The 22,843-nt window shown below is 39.0% G+C and overlaps 1 pseudogene; it reads right to left on the bottom strand.

Annotated features, from left to right (window-relative positions):
• Positions 1-9,094: 9,094 nt before the first annotated feature.
• On the bottom strand, positions 9,095-10,053 carry LOC106022323 (annotated as a pseudogene).
• Between the last annotated feature and the right edge of the window lie 12,790 nt (positions 10,054-22,843).

Here is a 22,843-nt window from a genome sequence, read left to right as displayed (position 1 = left end):
GGGAGTGCCAACTGGTTCAGCCACTTTGGAAATCAGTATGGAGATTCCTCAGATAAATGGGAATAAACCTACCACAAGACCCAGCAACTCCACTCTTAGGCATATATCCAAAAGATGCCCATTCATACAACAAAGATGTCTGTTCCACTATGTTCATAGCAGCATTATTTGTGATAGCCAGAACTTGGAAGCAACCCAGATGTCCCTCAACCGAAGAGTGGAAAGAGAAAATGTGGCACATTTACACAATGGAGTACTATTCAGCAGAAAAAAAACAATGGAATACTGAGATTTGCAGACAAATGGATGACACTAGAAGAAACCATCCTGAGTGAGGTAACCCAGTCACCAAAAGGGAAACATGGCATGTACTCTCTCATATATGGATTTTAGACATAGATCTTGGGAGTGCCAGCCTACAATCCCATGGCCAGAGTCTGGGAAACAGAAACTTCATTTACTGGCTGATCAAAGAAGAGGCAGACTGAGCTGAACTCAAGAAAGCCAGTAACAGAGAGGGAGGACTGATGACCAAATGGATTAATACTGGGCTGATTTAACCCCCAGAAACAGCTGACCTGACCAAGGTTAACTCTTGAATCCCAGGCGTCAGCCTGGGAATCCAGCATGGGACTGATCAAGACCCCCTGAATGTAAGTGTCAGTGAGGAGGCCTAGGTAATCTATTGAGCCTTGGGCAGCAGATCAGTACCCATCCCGAGTATACACACGGACTTTGGACTCCCATCTAACAATGTGAGGTCCACTCTCACCCTGAACTTTTGGTGGAGGGTCTAGGCCCTGCTCTACATGAAATGACAGACTATGGACACCCCCATGGAGGGCCTCACCCTCCCTGGGGAAATGAGGGGCTAATGGGGGGTTTGGGGGGGAGGGCACTGGAGGAGGGGAGGGAAAGGGAGAGGGACCTGAAACTGACTTGCGAAGCAACCTTGTTTCTTATCTAAATTTAAACTGAAAAATAAATAAATAAATAAAAATAAAAAAATATATAGTCACGAATTCTCAGTATGCAGAGAGAGTTTTCTTACACATTGAGACTGCAGAATATGTTCCTAGTAGTACAGAATTAACCTCATTTTTTTACAATTACAGGAAACCATCAGAAACAGGACTCATCATACACACACACACACACACACACACACACACACACATATATATATATATATATATATATATATATATATCTCACACATCAGATCCCATACAGGTCTTCCAGGGCCTCTGGCACAAGGCAATAATGAAATTGATCGTTTATTAATAGGTAATATGTTGGAAGCTTCAGAATTTCATAAGAAACACCATGTTAACAGCAAAGGTTTAAATAAGGATTTTTCTATCACCTGGCAACAAGCCAAAGAAATAGTAAGAAATTGCCCCATTTGCTCATTCAACAATCAAACTCTGTTACCATCAGGTTGTAATCCTAAAGGTATTCACAGAAATGAACTTTTGCAAATGGATGTATTTCACTTCCCAGAGTTTAGCAGTTTGAAATATGTACACCATACCATAGACACGTTCTCAGGCTTCCAATGGGGTACTGCCCTCAGCTCTGAAAAAGCTGATTCTCTTATTACACACCTCTTAGAGGTGATGGCTGTCATGGGTATACCTAAAACAATAAAAACTGACAATTCTTCAGCTTATGTCTCCAGTAAATTGGAACAATTTTTCAAATATTATAAAACATGTAACTGGTATATGTTACAATCCCACAGGACAAGCAGTGGTTGAAAGATCTAACCAAGCCGTAAAAGAGATGCTTCATAAACAGTCAGGGGGAACAAAGACCCCAAAACACAGGATACATAATGCTTTACTAATGTTGGATTTCCTTAATGCTGACAAAAAGGACAAACTGCAGCAGAAAGGCACTGGACTACAGAGAAGATTTCTTAACTGAACCAACCGGTGTATTTTAAGGATGTTATGACCTCAGTCTGGAAACCAGGAAATATTGTATGTTGGGGAAGGGGTTTTGCTTTTGTTTCCACAGGAGAAGAAAAACTTTGGGTCTCATCGTAATTAATTAAGATTCGGTCAGAACAGAAGACATCTCAGGAGGAGGAGAGATAACAGTTAACCTACAAAATCATATTCTACCATGGGTAAAGTGACCTCATAAAAGGAAAGAGAAGTGTTTTGTTTTTGTCTTCACAGGCAAACTCAGCAAAGAATACTGGGCATATAGATTCCTGAAGAAGAATGAATAGCTACCCTGACGACCATCAATCAAACAGTAACTCACTTTGTGGTATCAAAGTCTAAATCTGTCTATATTATTTTATAGCACCCTTTTATCTTTGTTTCTTCATATACTTTAGTCCCCATTCATTTAACTGAAACTGGCTTTGGAGTTGGATTGGCTCTCCTACTCTAAATTCAAGCATATTATTTAAATAAAATTCAGAAATTCTGTATTATATCAAACAGCCATTGATATAAGACAGAAGAAAATAAAATTAGGGACTGTTATCTGTGGATATCTTCTTCTGAAAAGTCTAATTTCCTTCATGTTTACCATCTTCCCTATTGTCACCTCTTCCAGTATGCATGCATATAAAAGTTAAAATATTTCTTTGTTAATATTAATGTTTGAGTTTTCCAGAGAACAAGGGATTTCCTGACAGCAATCTTCAACTGATTCAGAAAGAGAATGAGGATCCACTTCCTTCATTCCACCTGATTTGACTGGATGCATCTAAACTGCCCCATATCATCGACTCCACCTGACAAGCACCATCCTGAAACTGGCCTGAAGCTACATCACTCGACACAACTCTGGACCAAGGAACTTAAACAGCACACCTTCTACAGTCTGTCCAGAGCTTCAGACGAGAGCTTCAATCAACACTATAACTCCAGTCAGGAACTTCAATGAAGCATCTCCTTCCATACAGAGACTGTCCGATCTACTGAAGATTTTGTTACACTAACATTTTTCTTCTCACAGGTCCCAATTAGATTGTCATCATCCCATCTCAGCAGGAAGTAGTTTAGAGACTTTCATGCCCCCTCTCCCTACTATTGATATTATAGGATAGTTTACAACTGTTAGTGTTAGTTTTCAATTATTTTAAAGTAGGGATAGAAAAGATGTGTTCAGACTTGTGTGTTTCTTTCAGATAAGTTTAGGTTTAGATGGGATAGATGTTTGATACATTTTGTTCACTGACACAAGTTAGTTGTTTTAAGTTTAAATATCCTTTTTAGACTAGAAGAGGAATTGTAGGAGGAAACAGTGCTCCGCCATTAACAATGTGACTTATTAGAGGCACTTACAGATTAAGTGATAAAAGGGCGGTTTACCGCACTGCTAACCACACCCACTTTAGGCCTGACTAAATACGTATACGGACATAGGCGGTGAACTACCTCACTAGTCAGGCCCACTTTTGGGCATGGCTTGGGGAGTTATGGAGGAAGGTATAAAAGACTGAACAGTGGAAGTCTAGCTCTATTTTTTCCAGCTTTCCGGCTTCCAGTTCAGCGGTGGAAAGCTACTCGGCTCATCTAGGTTACTTATTTGTCTTTTGTGAGTAATTTCTACAATAAATACTTTTACTTTCAGTAAGTGTGCCGTTTATCATTGCAGCATCAACTATCCATGGGCCCAGACATTTCTGAGGCCTCCTCATTGACACTACATTCATGGAGTCTGGATCAGTGCCCTGTTGGCATCTTAGCCAACAGTCTAGGGTTCAAGAGCTCCCCCTTGTCCGATCAGCTAACTTTGTGGGTTTCACCAGCACAGTCTTGACTACTTTCCATCACTTTTTCTTTTGCCTGTTGGTAAAGTGTCATTATCTATTGATTGCCTATGTTTTTCTGGTAGTAGTTAACTTCCTCGGGTTGGAGTTTTCCTTCCAGAATTTTCTGTATGGCTGGGTTAGTGGATATGTATTGTTTAAATCTGATTTTGTCATGAAATTTCTTGTTTTATCCATCTATATTGATTGAAATCTTTGCTGGATATAGTAGTCTTTGTTGGCATCTGTGGTCTCTTAATGTTGGTGGAATATCTATCCAGGACCTTTTGGCTTTCAGAGTTTCCATGGAGAAGTCAGGTGTAATTCTGATGGGTTTGCCTTTATATGTTATTTGAACTTTTCCTTAGCTGCTCTAAGTATTCCCTCTTTATTCTGTATGCTTGGGGTATTTTTCTTTTGGTGTTTGGTAAATTGGGAGTACTACTGCCTATGTTGATGTCAGTGTAGTTATCTTCATTGGGTTGGAGTTTTCCTTCCAGTTTTTTCTGTAGGGCTGGATTTGTGGATATGTATTTTTTAAATCTAGTTTTGTCATGGAATATTTTGTTTTCTCCATCTATAGTAATTGAAAGTTTTGCTGGGTACAGTAGTCTGGGCTGGCATCCATGTTCCCTTAGCATTTGTAGAACAACTATCCGGGGCCTTCTGGCTTTCATAGTTTCCATTGAGAAGTCAGGTGTAATTTGGATAGGTCTACTGTTATATGTTACTTGGTCTTTATCCTTTGCCACTTTTAATTTTTTCTCCTTATTCTGTAGGTTTGGTGTTTTGGTTTTTATGTGGCAAGTGAGCTTCTTTTTGTGTTCTCGTCTATTTGGTGTTCTGTAAGCTTCTTGCACTTTCACAGGCATATTCTTCTTTAAGCTGGGGAAGTTTTCTTCTATTATTTTGTTGAATACTTTTCTGTACTTTTGAGCTGTATTTCTTCAACTTCTTCTATACCTATTATTCTTAGGTTTGGCCTTTTTATGGTGTCACATATTTCCTGGACATTTTGTGTTAATAATTTGTTGAACTTGAGATTTTCTTTGGTCAATGACTGCATATCCTGTAGTGAGTCTTCAACAGCTCCTGTATTCTATTGATTATACTTACACCTGTAGTTCCTGATAATTTACCCAGCTCTTATATTCCCAGCATCCCCTCATTCTGTGTTTTCATTATTGTTTTCAGCTGTCAAGCCTTGAACTGTTTGAGCTATTTCCTTTACTTCCTTGGTTGTTTTTTCTTGGCTTTATTTAGATTCTTTAAGAGATTTGTTTATTTCTCAAATTTTTAGGTTTGGCATTTACTCCATTTCATGTATTTTTGTTTGTTTTTCTTCTGTGTCTTTAAGCAATATTATTGTTTCCTCTTTGAGGGTCTCTAGTATCTTAATAAAATATTATTTAATGAGAGAGGTACTCTTGAATGAGTTGATACGGGAGACCACTTCGTGAACATAACACCAGCAGCACATACACTGAGATTGGCAATTAACAAATGGGACGTCCTGAAACTAAGAAGCTTCTGTAAGGCAAATAACACAGTCAACAGGACAAATGCAGCCCACACAATAGGCAAAGATATTCACTAACCTCATATCTGACAGAGGGCTGATCCCCCAAAATTAGAAAGAACTCAAGAAGCAAGTCTCCAAAGCACCAGAGTATCCAATTAAAAAGTGGGGTACAGAATTAAATAGAGAATAGATAACTCTCAATAGAGGAGTCTGAAATGGCTGAGAGACACTTGAGAAAGTGGTCAACATCCTTAGCCATTAAAGAAATGCAAATCAAAATAACTCAGAGATACCATCTCACTCTTGCCTGAATGGCTACTTTAAAAAACACCAAAGATAATGTATGCTGCAGAGTATGTGGAGAGATGGGAACACTCCTCCCCTACTGGTAGGAGTGCCAACTTGTACACCTAATTTGGAAATCAGTATGGAGATTACTCAGGAAAATGGGAATCAGTCTACCATAAGATCTAGCAATTACACTCTTAGGCATATATCCAAAAGATCCACATTCACACAAGGATGTTTGTTCCACTATGTTTATAGAAGCACTATTTTTAATAGCCAGATCCTGTAAGCAATCTAGATGCCCCACAATTGAGGAGTGGATAGAGAAAGTGTGGTACATTTACATAATGTATTACTACTCAGCAAGAAAAAGCAATGGAATCTTGAAATTTACAGGGAAATGGAAAGAAGAAACAATTCTGAGTGAAGTATTCCAGTCATAAAAAGACAAACATAACATGTATTCACTCATATATGGATTTTAGACATAGATCAGGGGAGTGCCAGCCTACAATCCCACTGCCAAAGAGTCTGGGAACCAGTAAAGAACCTAAGAGAGGTATGTATGGTATCTCAGAGAAGGGGAATGAGGTAAGATCTACTGAGCAGATTGGGAGCACAGAGGGGGTAGGGAGAGGGAGATGGGAGAAAGAGAGAGGGAAAAGAGTAGGAGAGAGGAGGTCATGGGGAAGCAAGAAGGTTAAGTGGGGGGAAGAATAGGAGAGAACGGGATGAGAAATACAATAATAGAGGGAGTCATTACAGGTTTGAGGAGAGATCTGGCACCAGTGAGATCTCTAGTGGTCTACAAGGATGAAGCAAACTGGCAAACTAAGCAAAAGTGGAGAGACTACCTTAAATGCCCATCCCTGATAATGAGTTTGATAACTACATTATATGCCATCCTAGAACCTTCATCCAGTGAGGCAAAACTCCACAGCTAAACATTGAACTGAACCCCTGGAGCCCAGTGACAGAGAGTGATGAGTGATAATCAAAGTTTAAGAATGAACTGGTGAAACCAACATAAACAGCTGGCCTGAACAAGGGGGAGCTCTTGGACACCATACAGTTGGGAGGCCAGAATGGGACTGACCCAGACCCCCTGAATGTGGGTGTCAGTGAAGAGTCCTCTACAATCTATGGGGACCTGGCCAATAGATCAGCATTTATCCCTGGCATACAAATGGAATTTGTGTGTCCATACAACAAAGTGGAATTGTCTCTCAGCCTGGACTCTTCAGGGAGGGCCCAGGCCATGCCCTGAATGAAATTACAGACTCTGGATGTCCCCTATGGGGAAGGGAGTGGAGATAGGGTTGGAAACTGGGGAGCTTCTGGGAGCTTCAGGAAGAGGAAAGGGAGAGGGAGCTGGGATTGGCATGTGAAGGAAGCTTGTTTCTAATTTTTTAAAAATGTAATAAATAATAATAATTTTAAAAAGTTGCCTGCAACATGTGTATCCCATACATAGAGTTAAAGTATGAAATTTTGTATATTCCCCTACAGACTCCATACAAAACCAGTCATTCAACAATATTTTCTGCCTTGTACAGTCCAGGAAATGTTCTCACTAAGCGTGCTAGTGGTCTGCATTAAGGATAAACAAGAAATACCAAAGCAAATCATCAATGATTCAAAGTTGGCAACATCCAACAGAAAAGCAAGGAAAAGACCTGATCAAATGTCATCTTGAGGCAATGGCTGAGGAGTTTTAGATGGATGTTTCCCTGTACCCTGTGGGTAGATGAGTAGCCCATTAACTCTATTGTGGACATCAGTATATGTACAGAAAAACTGCAGCATCCTCTGCTTGAAATAGTTTCCTTTCAGTCTTTTTATAAGAGGCACAATGCCTTTCCCCTTGGCCTGCATAGATGTTCACACCAGTGTTTGTCACAGTCAGAGCCCATCCTGATTCAGGGAAGGAATATTAGAGCACTGTCGAAACCAAAGTCGTTGTGCCTCAACTGAGTGGGTCAAACCATATCTCCAGAGCCTGCTTCTCATTGAGCTTACATACACAAGAGCGTTTAGTTCCTCTGAGAAAATGCAGGCTTAAAATGATGACTTTTAGGTTGTTGGTGATTATTGAAGGAACCAGATGTTTATGCTGGAAATATCTACTCTGAAAAGAAAATTCAGAATAACAGGCTGGACCTTAGGCAGCTGAGAATTCTCCCAATTTCCTCATGCTGCACCAAAAGTATGCTTACAAACACACTCTCTCTCTCTCTCTCTCTCTCTCTCTCTCTCTCTCTCTCTCTCTCTCTCTCTCTCTCCTATAAATTATCACTGTGTATATGAGAGATTAATTGTATATAAGAGATTAACGACACCATTCAGTGCATAAAATCTTCAGATTTGGACTTGGGTATGGAGATGTACTCTTCCTTATCTATTCATAGGCACTGCTGCTGAGAGAATCCTATAGCAGTGTATAGCATAATGGAGGTGGTGTAGATTTATCACATCATTCTTAAATGTCCAATGAAGGTGTCCACAGTTGTTCTAACCAGAATGTGAATATTGTGTGGCTCTCCTTCTATTTCCAAATAAATTTCCACCATTAATTAAAAGCTGCAATATTAGAAATTACAAACCATGTCCATATCAGGCAATACAGTAGTATATAGTGATGAAAAAGGCCAGATAAACAGGAAAAGCAAATGAGTCTACTAGGAAAATAAGAGGTTTGTCTGAATTTTTAATGATGGAAAGTAGAAACTCATGTGATAAACCTCAGAAATAAAGCTGCACCTTTACTGATATTTATACATGCAACAAATTTGATTTAAGAAGATACAAGGAATGTTTACCTGAAAGTGTGAGTAGCAATCTGTAATTGCACAATATTTTCCCTATTCAACATGCCAGCACTGATGATAAATATATGTTCAATAAAGACACAAAAACGAAACAGGACATGTTAGTATCATTTGGGTACCTTGTATGGGTTTATTTCCCAGACTCTATGACAAACTCACATCTCTTTTTATCAACCGTAAAATACATGTCTGCCAATTAACAAATATGTACCATTACAATGTGGTATTGTCCTCATCTATATGAAATAACATCTCTATAATCTGTTCAAAAAATAAATATAAATATATTTGCACATCTGACTGATAAGACAAAATGATCAAGAATAAGGATATATAGGAAGCAGTTTGAATTGTTGTGATCTCATACATGAAAAATAACACATTGATTTTAAGGAGGTTGTGAATATTTGTGTGATGACTGGTGGTTTTTCTCTTTATGCCTCCTCTCACCTATTTGGTGAACTTGTTTCTTTCTTAGGCTGCAGGAATGGAGATGTGATACTGGATCTACTCATCACAAGCTGGCCTGGAGTCCACTCTATAGCCTGACATATGATTGATTGCATTGCAATCCTCCTGGTTCAGCATCCTCAGTGCTGGGTTAAGTTTAGTAAGTCACCACATCTGGTTTATGAGAAAGGATTTTCAAATAACTTTTACTTCATAGAGTGTGTACAGCTGCTAGTAAAGCTGTTTTCTATGTTTGTCACATTGATTGTGGGTATCAGCAGTGAAGAGTGCAGGACAAGGATCTTTACAGTCTCTGAAAATCAACACTAAAGGAGAAATGATGGGGAATCCTGCAGTCAAAGCTTCACCTACATGCCTCAACCACAGAGGAGAGGCCATAAAGGAAACATGAAACAAATTGCAATCTAGTCTAGAACATAAAAGCTCACAAAGATGACCACCAACATCAGGATGGTGTGGACTGCTTTGGTTTCACTGTACCATCTATGGTCCTGATTTGGGGTTTAATGGTGCTGCACTCTCTTTGTTGTCTATGTAGAAGGAGTACCATGGAATCACTAGTCCAGACCATGATACTGATGAACACAGCATAATGGGTAAATGGAAAGATATTCATGCTTACACTGAAACCAGATGTGGAGCAGACCCACTATCTTTTATCATCTGTGTCATTGGCTGTGCTCTGTAGACCACTGACTTTCATTGGAATGTAGTCATTATTTAATACACCAAAAACCCCAACAGCTGTAACAAGAATAACTCAGGATATTAGGGGCTCTTCCTTAGAGTATCACCCTACCCCTATGACAAGGAACAAGAGTGAGAAACTGATAGGTGCTCAGAACACATGTGGAGCACATGTTTCTGATTTGAGCCACCTGGCAGATGAAGTACTCGATTTTGCATTTCATGTTACTTCTAGGTTTCCTTAAGACAAAACCCATCACTTTGTTTGGAAATGCAGTGATGAAGAGAATGAAGGCATCAGCTATAGCCACATGAGTGACAATTGCCTCTGTGGGTCTCATTTGAGAGCCATTAATTATGGGAAAGAAATTGTGAACCAACAAAAGATTGCTGGCCAGAGCCCCCTTCCCAACCTGGGAAAGAAGGAGTGTCTGAAGAGCCCCTTCCTCAGTGGTTTTTAGAACTTTACGCAGGGAAGACATAGAGAGGATGTCTGTTCAGAATGGATTGATGCCCAGGAGGCATAATGCTGTCTTCAAGACACTTCTCAATTGTCTGAACATTATGAATGATTTGAGTATTCCTCTTTGAAGCAAACACTACTATATAACAGTATGTTAGCTTGTCCTGGAGAACAGTGCATAAACAGTTCAGAGTATCACTTTGTACTCCATGTACTTCCTCTTGTCTCATGAAGGATGTGTATTTCATGCGGAAGTCCTGCGTATATGTCAATAAAGCTCTGTTCGCCAATAGGGAAACAAGATAGGTGAGACTAGGAATCCAGGAGGACTCTGCGTAGGAGAAACACAAGGAGTCAAGATGTAACGGCATGGGGCAGGAAGCCCGGAAAGTTCTCCAGTAAGAGAAATACTTAGATTAACAATTATGGGGTAATTACTTAAGTCAGAGCTAGCCAGTAAGAAACAAGCAAGGCCAACAGCTTCATAATTAATATAGTCTCCTGTGTGTTTATATGGTGACTACAATGCAGCAGAGCCCAGGAGACTGGCGGGGGATAAACCAAAGTGGCAGCAAGGAAAAGGCTTCTCTTTACAAATGGTTGTCAGAAGCGGGATTGAATTTCCGTATAGAATGACAAAAGCTTTAATGGAATTTTAGAAACAAAAGAACGGAGAAAAGAATGGGTTTTTGGTAGCAGCCTTTTCTCAGCCGGGCTCTGTTTTGCTAGTGGCGAGCAGAGACTCGAGGCTGGCTTAAGTGAGGCTTCCTGACTCAGCACAAAAACAAACAAAAAAAACCAATAAGGTTCTTTTAAGAGACTCTGCTAATGATTGAAAGGTGTGTACATACAGCTGGAAGTGGCAGTGACCACATCTCCAAGCTGGCAGCTGGAGTCACACTTATGCCTGCCATCTTGGAAAAAGGGCCTCGGTTTAACAGATAAGACACATGGCCAGAAAAACATAAAGATTTACAGTAAAGTCAGACTTGGATGAAGAAAAACCTCTAAAGGTTTACAGTGTGTTTAAAAATATATGTAATACTATATGTAATACTGAGAGGGAAAAAGAAACAGCATAGTGGGAAATAAATAGAGAAGCCGGCTGTGGTGGCGCATGCTGGTAGGATTTACTCCAGAGGCAGAGGCAGGCGGATTTCCAAAGAGAAACCCAGTCTCAAATAAATAAATAAATAAATAAATAAATAAATAAAGGTATAATAATAGATAAGTAAATAAACCACGTAAAGATGGAAAATACACAGAAAGTCTGAATACTGTATGCTATTGTGTTTTTCAGTTTTTTAATTGCTCAGGAAGGAACAACTGCTAAAGTACACTTGATTATAAATGCTGCTGAATTAATTCAACTTATATCTTTTGAAAATGCCGTGACTTCAAAATTTAAGTATAAGGATATGTTACTTGGAAAAGGAGTTTTTGTTTATGTTTCTACAGAAAATGAAAATCTGAGGATTCCTTCCAGGCTTCTGTGGTTTGATGAATCAAGATCCCCGGAAGCAGTGGACCAAGTGTTCCAACAACTGAAACAGCTAAGATGATGCAGTCTTACAGACCCTGAAACTAAGGACTTACACAGGTCTCTGAGTTTTTTCATGATCCCCATGGTATGAACAGCGCCCCCTTCCAGCATGAAGCAGTTTGGAATGAGCAACGTCCTAATTCCCATCTTGTTTATAAATCTTTATTTTCATTTAAATGGAGTTGTTTATAATTGGCTAATAATCACAGCCAATCTCTTTTTAATGGTAAAAAGGGGAATTATGGTATGGGTATGGTTTTTCATTTATTGATACAAATTCAAGGTCAATTTTGTGATATATATATTTCTTCTCTTGATTAAGTATTGTGCTTATACTGATCTTTTTTTTTTTTTGGTCTTTACGAGACAGGGTTTCTCTGTATTGTTTTGGAGGCTGTCGGGCCAGCTTGGCCTTGAACTCACAGAGATCTGCCTGCCTGTGCCTCCCGAGTGCTGGGATTAAAGGCGTGCGCCACCACTGCCCAGCCTTATACTGATCTTTTAAAAAATAATACATAATTAAATACAGTCTATAGATAGTTACTTATAATAGTCAGAATTTATAGTTAAGTAAGTTAGGTTTTCTAGATATACAGAAATATATTTGAGATAGATAGGCAGTCTTCAAACCTTTCAAAGACTTTCAGAAAATGGCATTTAAAATGGTTTAGGGTTTTTCTTGACAATGAGGAATGTCTGCTCCTGTCAGCACCAATTACGTCTGAGATGGGCATCGAAGAAACTCATTATGGAGTTTGCTTTCGACATGGCAAGATTAGCCATTTGGGCAAGAAACTGATTTTTCTTGACTCTTTGTTTCTGTATAACCTGGACATGCAGGACCCACAGGAAAGTGACTGCTGAACTCAAACAATCCTTCAGGATTCCTGCTTCATGGAAGAGTCTACGATAGAGTTGAAGACACATAGTTATAATTTTCCTTAGTTATGATAAAAGATAAGTTACATATAGAACTTTGGACTCAAAAGGAATGGATGAATATTTTTTAATCTTGCTAAATGTTGATAGACAAAATATTGTAACTGTGTTCTTACTTGATTGTAATATATGATTTGACTATGTTACAGTTAAGACCTTTCTTTTGTTTAGACAGAAAAGAGGAGATGATGTGGAAGTCCTGTGTATATGTCAATAAAGCCATATTGGCCAATAGGGAAACAAGATAGGTGGGACTAGGAATCCAGGAGGACAGTGGGTAGGAGAAACACAGGGAGTCAAGATGTAATGGCATGGGGTAGGAAGCCCGGAAAGTTCTCTGGTAAGAGAAACACTTAGATTAACAATTATGATGGGAACTGCACAGAGCTTCCAATCCCGACGGGAGCCAAGCACCTCAGGCTCCAGATCTTCTCTCCCACCAACCAGACCAGGAAACCAGAGGAGGCTGGGAGTCCAGGGAAGCAGCTGCTCCTGCAGCAGCATCAGGTAAACACCAGGAGACTGGTGGGGGATAAAACAAAGTGGCAGCAAGGAAAAGGCTTCTCTTTACATTTATTAGTGATACAACTGTTTCTTTCTTGGTCGCGATGACAACTACTGTAACACAGTGTGGAATGTAAGCATATGAGCAGTGGTCATAAGGACATACTTTGTATCATTTGAATGCAGCATCTTTCCTCAATTATAAAATATGTTAAGAAACACAAATGAAGCTGGGCATTGGTGGCACACGCCTTTATTCCCAGCACTCAGGAGGCAGAGGCAGGCGGATATCTGTGAGTTTGAGGCAGACTTAGTCTGCAGAGCAAGTTCCAAAACAATACAGAGAAACCCTGTCTCGAAAAACAAAAAAATACAAATGGAGGTTGGAGACCGGGCTCTTCAAAGGACTCATGTGTAAATCCAGCAACCACATGGTCATTCACTTCCATGTGTAGCATCAGTTCTTCTCATGGCTTTTTTGGCACTGCAGATATGTGGTATCAGACATACAGGAAGTTAAGACATTATATGCATAAAATAAAATTACCATATTGTTAAAATGATAAGCATACAAATTTATAACTCATAAAATCATATAACTAGAGTAAGCAGCAAAAAAGAACCCCTCAGCTTTTGAAAAAATTTATAAAGATCACCAAATTGATAGAACAAAAATATTTCAAAAAAGTAACTAGTTTTCTGATCATAAATATGATCCTCAATTTACACACACATACACTGTGTAAACTTACATATATAAGCAAGCCTGAAAGATCTACTAACGAACTCCTTCAGCAGATAAACACCTTTAGTGAAATGACTGAATAAAAGATTAACTAGAAATTATCAGGAGCACTCCTATATACAAATGACAAATGGACTGAGAAAAATCCCAGGAAACAACAACATTCACAATAGTGACAATATAAAATATCTTGGTGTAACTCTATATAAGCATATAAATGACCTGTATGACAAGAAATTCAACTCTTTAAAGAAGGATATTGGAGAATATCATAAAATGGAAAGATGCTGGTGGACTGGTAGGATTAACATAAAAAATGTCCATTTTACTCAAAGTAACATATATATTCAATGCAATCCCCATTAAAATCCCAATTCAGTCCTTTACAGAACTTGAAAGAAAAATACTCAATTACATATGGAAAAGAAACAAACAAACAAAAAACAGGGATAGTCAAGACAATCCTGAATAATAAAAGAACTTCTGGAAGTATCAGAATACCTGAGTTCAAGCTCTGCTACAGGGATATAGAAATAAAAACTCATGATATTAGCACAAAACCAGAAAGGGGGTTCAATGGAATAGAAGACCCATATGAAGATCCATATACCTAAGAACACCTGAGTTTTGACAAAGACACCAAATATATACACTGGAAAATGAAAATGCCTACAACAAATGGTGTTTGTCTAACTAGATGTCAGCATGTAGAAGAATGCCAGAAGATCCATAGGCATCACCCTGCACTAGGGACACTAGGAAAAGACCAACTATAAAAATAATAGGAAGAGAACAAGGGGGGAAACCAGGTCAAAGGCACAGGAAATTGAGGAAAGCATCTGAAAATTAAAGAAGGACATGTATATTCAGGTACAAGAAGCATAGATGACAATTTACAGACTAGAACAAAAAAAGGAAATCCCCTTGATACATGATCATCAAAACACTAAATGTTCAGAATGAGAAAAGAATGGTATAACCTATAAGGTAAACGATCAAGTGAGGTTGGGGTTTCAGAAATCAATCAAGTAGTATATAAAGACATATTATAACTACCTCTTCTTTTCAATGGAAAATCTGAAATGCAGAATCGGCCTGAAGAAATATGCTAATATAATTATGAATTTATATAATGACTGTCATTAGCTGTTTATTTTTTCTATCATCAGTTCTTCCTGTATTTTCCCCTTTGGGAAGGCAGATACTTGAGACTGTATATATGGTATGGTTATCAGAATTTTGGATGATCTCCTTATCATTATCATATTATAAAAAGGAAATTTGGATTTCATTCCTGGGGTTTTTAATTTCATTAACAAATGCCTTCAAGAATTAATCAAATGGAAGCTAGAATATGACTTTCTTGCAGTTCAAAAGAGAAACAAACCAGAATAGGCAATCTGTACATCTCAAAGCAGGGGAATGGAAAGGAGTAATGAAATTGAGTTAAGCTACCCTTGAATTGAGCACTCAGTGGCACTCAGGCCCACAGTGGTGTGTGGGACTTTAGCAAAAGTCTAAGGAATGCCAAGCAGTCATGTAAACTTGCTAGAGCAGAAGTAGGAAGAAATATAATTCAGTGAACAATGGCTGTGCTCTGTAGGATCCATGCAAGGGGGAGGGAATCTGAGAAGGAAAGTTGAGTATTTTAGCACAGGGATAATTTCTCTAACCCTCTCTTTAGCGTGGCTTCAGGTGAGCCCACCTTCCTAGGGGTGGTCCTTCCTTCTTGTGGTAGAATCCCTTTTTCACATGCTTGACCCCTATGGCACGAATTTTTAATCTCTAATTAGGCCAGACATTCCACTATCTTGGATAGAAGGGGTTTTCCTTTAATGAACTTCTATGTCACTCTAATATTTTCCCACTAAGGAAGTAAAAGTGAAGTTACTTAGAAACGAGATCCTAGATCAGAGATAGATCCCAACCATTTTTGACATCTGGAGAGGAGGATACTTACAGGAGATGTAAGGACATTCCTGGCTCTTAGCCAGGTTATAAAATATTGATTTTTCTTTAGTGTGTTGTGTACTGACAATGGCATAACCGTCATGTGCCTCCATTCTCATCTTCTTACATTCTGAAGAGGTAACATTAATTGCAATTTGTTAGTAGTGGCACACCTTATCTCTCTTCTTAGATCTGATGGAGAAAATTAGGTATGATTGTGGGGAACCCCTCAAGAAGGACATGTCTAATAAAATACAAAAGGACATCAGTAGTTGCATTTGTGTAAAAGGTGTCAGAAGGAAGGAGGTCTTTGAAAGTAGATAGAAAGAGATGTGAATTTGAGGTAAAGTCAGGAGTTATTAGCTTCACACATGCTAGACAGGTAGTGAAGATAAGTAAATCGGAATATATTTTAAAGTGTCTTAATCAAAACCTTTGAATATGATAAAGGAATCACAAGAACATCTATCCATTTGGCTCTTCCCACTAATGTCTTATGAGAAGCTACAGAGGGCAATTCTCTTTTAATGTGCTTCCTAACTTCCCCAGACATGGCTTTGTTCCTTTCCTTTCTATTTATCTAACAGTCACGTAAGCAATGTGGAGACTATCATAGTCTGTCATAAGTTTCAACCATTGTGAACTTGACACACCTAGGAGAGGAACTATTAATGGAGAAAATGCCTTCAGTGGATTTCTGGTGGATATTTTTGAATTAATGATTAAAATAGGGAAGCACAGACACTCTGTGTATCATATCCATTAACAGGTGTGCTCGGGGTGTTAAGAAAGGCAGCTGAGTTAACCCAAGGTAGCAAGCTATTAACCAGTATTTGTCCTTGTTCTCTGCTTCAGATCATGGCTCAAGATCATGCCCTGGCTTCTCTCAACGATTCTCAAAACCCACAGGTGGATAAACCCCTCCTCCCCCAGGTTGTTATTGGTCAGTATTTTTCATGGCAACAGAAAATCAAACTAAAACAGAGAAGGTTATAAAACCTAGCCTCTCAGTGCTTATATAACTTCAAAAAGTTCTAACTCACTCTGTGATTCATTTCATTGTTCTCATGAAACTACAAAGGCAATAGTACTCAAGTAATGCAATAAAATGACAAATGTCTAGATTAGTGAATGCCGTAGGATGAAACATTTTATCACAATTTCATTAAATATATTTGCTTCATCTAAATGTTCCCTCTGATGGGATTTCTTTAGGATACTAGCCTGGCACATGCTCTGGTCTCAAGCTCAACATTGTTAGTACATGGAAGTTGTCACAGTATTTTTCACACCAACAACCTGACCACATCAACAAATTTGATGCAGGCACTTTGTTAGATTCACACCAGGGCCCAGGGACAATCAAAGGAACTGTTGAACTTAAAACTTAGGAACCGAACCTTTCAAATAGACTTTCAGAGACTGTACCAGGCTCAAGTCCTAATTCAGAACTATGGACTGGCCAAAAGGAATCTCACCATTTTAAGCTATATATCATATGAAGCAATTCCAAAGCCATAAAGAGTAGTTGTTTTTCAAATAACTCATTCCTTTTTACAAATACACTTCTATCGGATGATATAATCCAATGATCACTGAGATTCCCATTTCTTTCTGTGGTATAAAGTGTTTTTACAAAGTGCCTGTTTACCATCTTCATTATTCAATCCATTTTATATTCAGTTTGGTTCATTAACCTTGATTTTTTCCAATAAAATATGCCAAAGAGAAGTTGGCAAAGCAAGGTAGCAATGATTGTGGTTGGGTGGAGGAGAAAAAATATTATTCATCTTATTATATGAAATCTAGATTAGCAGTGTGCTAGACACACAGAATTTTGAAGATGGACATCAGCTCAGAGGAATTGCCCATAGGAAGTGTTGAGGTGGACACCAAAGAATGATTGTTGATGTGGTTAATATGTGCTCAGTACAATGATATACATGTATAAAAAGTCACATAATAAAATCCTACATTTTGTACACTTAATTTATGTTTTAAAAAGGAAAAGCTGTATGCTATGTTGGGGGATCATCAAAACATGTACACTATTAGAGAGCTGCAGCATGAGGGAAGTCATAATCATTGAATAATTAGGTTTTGTTTTCCTTTTACAAAAATATTTACTTTGTGGATATGTGTTTATCAGATGTGTACATATGCCTATGTTTATACAGAATCCCTTGGAGTTCAAAGGGTATCAGATGTTCTGAAACTATAGTTACATGTGATTATGAGATGCCATGTGGGTGCTAGGAATTGGACCTGGGTGGCTATCAAGAACAATGAATAGTCTTAACCTCTGAGCAATTTCTCCAATCCTTATATTAATTTTTCAAGAACTAGAAATAAAATACTTCCTAGCTTAGTTGAGCTATCCTAATAGGAATAACTGCCTTTTCCCCACCTTTATAAATTATCTTCTACTTAATTGATACAACTAATGCAGTATAGATTTCTTCCTTAGCTTAATGGAATCCCCAATTCTTTAATTTTCTTTTAAATTGTTTGTATATGTGTGCAAGAGTAATGTTGCTGTGGAGGTCACAAGAAGGCACTAGATCTCCTGGAGTTGGAGTTAAAGTCAGCTGTGAGGACCTAGTGTGGGTGCAGGCTAACTCCCACCTTCTGCAAGAACCATGATGCACTCGACTGCTGACTTGCTGCTATGTGGAGAGCTGCGACCTGAGGCGGATTATGGTGCGGGCTTTTGCCTACCACCCTCCGTGAGCACTCTTGGAGTAAACAACTCCATATTTGGTCAAGGCTCGGGTCCACGGCTTGCTTCCGTGTATGTGGACCTATCTGCTGTCACCAAGTGGCGTGCTGGGGTTGGCTATGCCTAGGCCATATAAGCTGTGGGCTGGCTTTCCCCAGGGAGAAGAAGACTGTTTCAAGATTCCTGAATAAACCACTTGGAGAAGAGTTCCCAAGTCGCATCTTCTTCGCTGGTCGAGGCGGTCGCGACACTGCTATAGCCCCACCTATTTTGTGTTCTGACTTGAAAAGTGTTGACAACTCATGTGTTTCTTCTAACTTAGGCAAGCATACACTTATCTCTGCTCACTCCCTTCAATATTATTAAATTCATCACTGGAATTTTTAAAAGTAACCATATCTTGATATTTAATATGAATACCTTACTTGAAAGTCAGGGTTGGAAACTAGGTACACATATGTCTACTCCAGACTCTATCAAGTTTTTTAAAAATTATTTTTCTGTGAGATTTGTGATGTGGGGCAACACAAAAGGAAAGTATTCTCATCTTCATTCCTTTTCTGTGAGGGACATGAAGGCTTAATTCTGCTTACAGGTCATTCATCAGGGAAAACTGAGGTAGGAACTGAAGTGGAGACATGGATATATGATGCTTACTGGATTTCTCTCCATTGCCTTCTCCACATGACTCGCTCAGACTACTTATTTTCATACATCCAAGAACAACTTACCAAGGATAATACCACCTTGAGTGGGCAGGACCCTTCACAGACCAATTTGATGGGGCATTTTCTCAATTGATATTTCCTATTCTCAGATGGCTAATTTGCATCCAGATTTAAAAAACAAGCACAGATAGATGTTTTCAGCATGAGTAGCTAACATTAAGAGGTCTTACAATATCTAGAGTCTTCAAACCACTCATCTCAGCAGTGATGGTGTACAACGTTAGTTCCAGTACTTAGGAGGCAGAGGCAGAAGCATGCATATCTCTAAGGTCAAGACCAGCCTGTCTACAGAGTTCATCCCAAACAGCCAGGGCTGCAATGATGAATCTTGTCTGGGATGGAAGGGAAACAACAGTCTTCGACCAGGGGAAGCTTGATATCTTCTCCTGATAGACTTTGTCAAAGGCTTCACCTGAGCCACTGTGACATGATTCTTCCAGTCCCCACAAATGCCGGTCAAACACAGAAGAAAACACACCAGGAAAATGAACAAAAACCCTACATGTGCATCCAAGCCTGTCACATTCTCACCTCATCAATTCAGTTGGTATTTAACCAGAATGAAATGACTTATTCTAGAACTTTCTACTCCATACCAACGTTCAACTGTCAAAACTACACTAGCACAAAAGGGACAGGACTTAAGAAGATTTCAGTTTAGTGACTGTGACCATCAGAAAGGTCATATAGAAAATCCTAGTCTTGAACCTTTGAAGGAAACTAAGGAAATTCTCAAAACTGAACTTCCATCCCACCACCCACAAGTGGGAAAATGGCAACCATGTGAGAGAGTAGCCAGTTACGGAATTCGCACCAAGAGTTAATGTGTTTAATTTATTATTCCAACAAAGAATGTATTAAAGTTAAGGGAAGTTTTACACAATGCTGTGATCAGAAAAAAACCTCCCTACAGAAATGGATGTATTCTACATCTCATTTATCCATGTGGAATTTTTTGTAAGTCATTTCCATTATATATAAAGATAGTCTAATGCCATAAACACCTGCTAACAGTAATACTTCTTTAGTCAACATGAAGCATCAAGTCCTGTCACCCTGGATCCTTGAATGTCAAAAAAATATTATCTGCATCTACAATTATTTATTTTATGAATATTACATAAATATGTTGTATATAGATTTATGTTTTTACTTTTGTCACTCAGCATAAAGTCCCTGGAAACCATCCAAGTCTCTATATGTGTCAATAGAATCAATTACTGATGAATGCTATTCTATCTATCATCTAGATATATGGATGTTTGCATGTGTCATCTGTTGTAATCCCACAAAACACTCTGATTTGGAAAGTTTTGTTACTGTGACTATTTCACCGTAGCTTAAAGTTAGAATTCAATAACATCACTGATCATAGAAATCCACAAACTCATGGAAATTGAATAATGCTCAAATGAATCATCACTGGGTCAAGGAGTAAGGAAAGAAGCTATAGACTTCCTAGAATTCAATGTCCAGCAGACATTCTTTTAATCTGGGCCACCCCTTCCACTAGAAACTCTATATAAGGACAATGGATGAATGAAAGCTTGCTTCTTCCCTGACTCCTAGTCTTTGTCTTGCCATCACACCAATTGCTTCAAGGGCATTGGAGCCTAAGTCTTCAGGATTCCAGCATTTTCAGGAGCCCTGCTAAGACACCCAGCCCATGAGACTGAGTAGCTTCTAGATTCTTGGACTTTCCATTCACAGATAGCCATTGTTAGATTAGTTGCACTACTTCCTAAGAGACATTCCATTAAATTAGATGAGGGTGACCCATTCCATAAGTTCTATAACTCTAGAGAACCCCAAATAATATACCACTTAAATGCCATGAGGGTGAGAAGCCTGCCTATAATTCCATCCTAAGAAAGTGGAGACATGCAGTCCCCAGAGTATACTGGTTACAAAGACTAGTGAGAATATTAAAGTTTGTTTGATTGAGAGACCCTGCCTCAAGAAGAATGAGGTAGGAACTGGCAAGGTTGCCACCAAGCCTGACGAGTTAAGCTAAATCTCTGGGACCCAATGAGTGGAAAGGGACCCATGGCACTTGCACACACACACACACACACACACACACACACACACACACACACACACACGGGGGGAGGGGAGGAGGGAGAGAGAAAACAGGGGTTTTCAAAGAATAAGGTAAAAGAGTAATTGAAAATGATTCCCAGATTTCAGCCTCAGGCCTGAACATCCACCCACTGAGAAGTGCAGGGGCACTGTGACATTCCTATGCCCACACACATGCACACCAAATATACATATGTAGAAAAGAAAAAAAGCAGAGCTTAAAGCCAGCTTCTGAGTTAACAAGCCTTCAATGATTCATTCACAAGTTAATGAGTCACTGTTCAATTTTGTTTCCATCCAGGTATTCCTTACAAAGATGGGCATATAGGCCACAGGTATGGACATGCCTTTGTTTGTGCCAGGATGTAGAATGAAAGATGGTCCTCTTAGATATAATCAAAGAGACTAGTATCCACTTCCCTTAGCCCTGGATGTAAAATAAGACTTGGGAAACACTTTTATGGGAAGATGTGTAGCCATGAGACAGGGTCCATTCTGGTTCATCAACAGTCTCTGTTCAGGCCTAGCCCCCACAGGGTCTCTGGGTGTTTTGTCAGCTGATAGCCACAGGTGCATCCTGTTTTCTAGTCCTGGCTTACTACCCTCGAAATTGCCCCACTGACATAAACATCTAGCATAAGAAAAACACACTCTCTTCCACCTGGGGTTTTTCTACTGTTTTGTAAGATTATATATAAGACTACTCCCTCCTACAAGAGAGAGACCTCTTAGCACTAGCAAAATAAACACACACACACTCTCTCTCCTGGCAATAAAGGCAGCACATGCATTTTCTTAGTACTAACAACTGGACATCTTGTCTTTCTTTTCCTGATACCTCTGAGTTGCTTGTGGCACAGGTGCCTCAATTGGAGGTTCCACTGAGATGTGAAAGCCAGACACCACAATTGGAGGTCCTACCAAGATCCAGAGAGACTTACAAAGACTGGGAAAGGTCAGCCAGAAAGTAAACTCAGGAGAGGATAGAATTAAGAAAGAAAAGAAATAAAACAGGTACCTCAACTTCTAACAGTAAAATTGAATGGTCAAATCCCCAGGCTTTTGCTTAAGAGATCACCTTCTAAGGAGAAGGTGTATTAATTAATCTCCAGCCTTTAGCCTGATCCACTGAGGTCATGAAAGTAAAGGGGAACTGAGAAATCCTTTCACCCACAGCATCAACCCTCTCTACTTTGCTTTGTCTTTGTTCTACTCTGCCCTCCACATTTAACCCCCTCATTGCTGATTATTTGTTTTTGTTTGTTTCTTACAGTCCTATGCTCTATAAGAAGCCTGAGTATGTAAGCTGGTCATCAGATTCCCTATAGCAGAATTCAAGGATTTGGATTTTTCAGCTCTCTCCCTATTATGTGGACAGGGGAGACATGCCATGGGTTAAGTTGATCACAAACAGCCAATATTTGTTTTAAGCTATATGTACTTTATTTTTATTTTTTCATACTTCAAACATATAACTTACTTTGAGCAATATTTTAATCCATTATACCTATTTGTGCCTTGTAATTTCCCAAAGGACAAGGTTTGGGGTACTAAATGTGTTGAAAATTTCATACGAATTTTTGGTAAAAATAAAATGGT

The sequence above is a fragment of the Mesocricetus auratus genome, unplaced genomic scaffold (assembly GCF_017639785.1).
Source record: "Mesocricetus auratus isolate SY011 unplaced genomic scaffold, BCM_Maur_2.0 Super-Scaffold_100037, whole genome shotgun sequence".
Lineage (NCBI taxonomy): Eukaryota > Metazoa > Chordata > Mammalia > Rodentia > Cricetidae > Mesocricetus > Mesocricetus auratus.
The sequence above is the reverse complement of the archived record's forward strand: the minus strand, read 5'-3'. Positions and strand labels throughout refer to the sequence as shown.